At 39.7% G+C, this 3,018-nt stretch overlaps 1 pseudogene; it reads right to left on the reverse strand.

Annotated features, from left to right (window-relative positions):
- Positions 1-1,834: 1,834 nt before the first annotated feature.
- On the reverse strand, positions 1,835-2,587 carry LOC112622682 (annotated as a pseudogene).
- Between the last annotated feature and the right edge of the window lie 431 nt (positions 2,588-3,018).

A 3,018-nucleotide genomic window follows, 5' to 3' on the forward strand; every position in this document is an offset into this window, starting at 1 on the left:
ATATCAGGCAAGTTCTCATAAGAAGCAGAAAGGAAAAAAAAATCTGGATAGCATTTCTCAATGTTTCAAAATCCATGCCCTCCTTCGGAAAAAAAAAAATGAAAATAAATGATTTGGAATTTCAAAATAAGCACTTTTATTTGGCTTTCCAACTATATACACTTTTATCATATTGAATATGTTTTGTTTCCAAAACACACATGCGGCCAGACCCAGTGGCTCATACCTGTAATCCCAGCAGTTCGGGAGGCTGAGGTGGGCGGATCGTCTGAGGTCGGGAGTTCGAGACCAGCCTGGTCAATATGGTGAAACCTTGTCTCTATTAAAAATACAAAACATAGTCAGGCATGGTGGCAGGCGCCTGTAATCCCAGCTACTTGGGAGACTGAGGTGAGAGAATCGTTTGAACCTGGGAGGTGGAGGTTACAGTAAGCCGGGATTGAGCCATTGCACTCCAGCCTGGGTGATAAGAGCGAAACTCTGTCTCAAAAAAGGAAGCAAACAAACAAACAAAAAGAAAACACATGCCTCTCTGAAAGTCTAACATCCCCCACAGAGGATCATAGGGCTGAAATGTGGGCGATCTCAGCAGGGGCTGTTTGCCCTGGGCTTAGGGGAACACTGGACTTGTCCAGTTCCCTGCTCTGTCTTGGTTTCACCTTTGTTAACATGCCTAGTGTTTTGGTTCTATTAGGAGTGTGTGGCATGCCACCCAAGGGAATGGATTTGGCAGTTATGCCAGTGATTTGATTAAGAAGAACAACCAACTGGAATACTTTGATTTGAGAAGCACATTTTCTTTTCTTTGGCAGGACAGGTAAGATGCTGGGCAAGCCAAGGGATTATATTTTTATGAGCTTAATTGTTTTTGCATTGCAAGCTTGTTATATATCCAAGAGAATCATTTCAACGTGCTGTTTCCTTAGTAGGATAATATCTTTCAAGGATTTCTTTCTACTATTAGTTAAAGAGTAATTCTAAACCGGCAAAATATTTAGTTAATCCTAATAACTCTTTGTATTATTGGGTCTCATTACATTATGTATATTACATAATAATAATACATTTTTGGAAAGAAAGAAACAGGAGATACAGGAGATATTGAAAGTGAGGAAAGGGAATCAAGGAATATCCAGAATCTTCCTTAAGAAAGGATAGTTAAATATTGCTTATTACCTGAAAGCTCGACGTGTCACCTGGGAGCAACAGACCCAGAGGAAATGAGAATAAGCCAGGATGAGGCAGAAGGAAGTAATGTTAAGCAAGAAAGAAATCTCATGTGATTTTGGGGGGAACAAATATAATTATAGTGGGGAGAGGTGGAGAGAGGGCAGACCTGTTTATCTCAGCACAGAACTTATTTAAAAACACTTCTATTTTTAAACTCAAATTTTACTTTAAAATAAAGGATCATTTTCTTGCATGGAGTTCTGTATATTTAGAAGTTTACTTTGGATCCTCAGATATATCTACAAATTTTTACAGCTATGCCTCCGGGTAGCATGCGCTGAGGAGCATGGGAAAAACCAGTTTGCCTTCTCTGTGGTTATAATCTGTAGATTTTTTTTTTTCTGAGGATATAAACACGTTTTTCAATATTCATGGTATGAAACTAGAAATGATTATTAATCTAAAATATAAAATATTTCCAGGTTTCATTTCACACTATTAATTTAGTTTGAAACATTAAAAAATAAAATGCAAGAAATTTTACAGGAAAGAAATCATCACCTCAAGTGGCAAATTCACCCTTTAGGAATAGTTTGCCTTTAGTTTATAACTATTCAATGCTAATTACAACAGGAAGGGGATCATCACCAACCTAAATGGTCCCTTAAGATTTACAAAGTGTTTCATGTCCAGAATCTTTTCTTTTCTTTTCTTTTTTTTTTTTTACTGTTCTAAATTGTTTATTAGGTATGAATTGTACAAACTTTACTTGTATTAGTGGAAACGGCGGAGCTAGAGAGTATTGGACCTTCTCCAAGCTGCCCGGCGAGAACCACCAATAGTGTGGTGGAGCTTACGGCCCTTTTCAAGGCCCCGGCTCTTTCAGCCTGCAGATGTCAGCCCACGCATCTCCCTGTGCTTGTGGACTGGTTTGATCCATTGGGTGTCAGGATTTCTTCTGATAGCTTTATGGAATGGATGGATGAGGATAACCTCAAAAATTCTGTTTGTGGAATCTTCACCAGCTCAGTAAGAATTGAGAATTCTTAGAGCCCCAAAGTGGTGTCCAGCTTGCTCCTCTACAAAGGACTGAAGGCTTCGAGCAAACTTTAGCTTGTTAACATCATGATGGACAGGCTTACCTTAAGTTACACTCTGAGGAACTGGACGTTTTCAGCCACCACGGTGAACACGAATCCTATATATAACTTAATCTTGCTTGGCCTTGTGGCCCAGTCCGCATGCTTTATCAGGCCAGGTGGGGCAGGGAGCCCTGTGGAAAGCAGAGAGCTGGTGGTACTACCAGCAGCGGACCCTCAGAAGAAAGTGCATGACATCAGACTGCTTCTTTCTCCATAGCTCCTGGATGTACTTGTATGCACCCATCTTGGCTTACCTGATGGTTGCCACCAGATGGAAAGGCATGTCCAGAATCTTAATTAATATTTCAAACAGCTCTTTTTGAAATTGGCAGGGCAGGTAGTATTATTATTCTCATTGTTTCAAATGTGGAAACCACAGCAGAAAGAAGTCAAATGACTTGACTACAGTCATCCCACTTTCCATAGAGAAGCTAGGACTTCAATAAAGGCATTCTGATTCCAAATCCTTTTTTTGCCATATCATGCTACTTCTTTAACTACCTGTATTTACAAGCAGCTACAGAAGCCCCTGAAGTAATTCATTTTGGATGCAGTCCATTTAGGATTCATGGATCCTGGGCACAACCTAATCATACTCTTTCCTTCTTTCCTGCCACCACTCCCCTTCTTTTCACCCACTCCTCGAACACAAATCTAATAAAATATCTGTAACCAAAGGAGGAACTTTTGTGAGTAAATATATTTA

Source organism: Theropithecus gelada, chromosome 4 (assembly GCF_003255815.1).
Source record: "Theropithecus gelada isolate Dixy chromosome 4, Tgel_1.0, whole genome shotgun sequence".
Taxonomy (NCBI): Eukaryota; Metazoa; Chordata; class Mammalia; order Primates; family Cercopithecidae; genus Theropithecus; species Theropithecus gelada.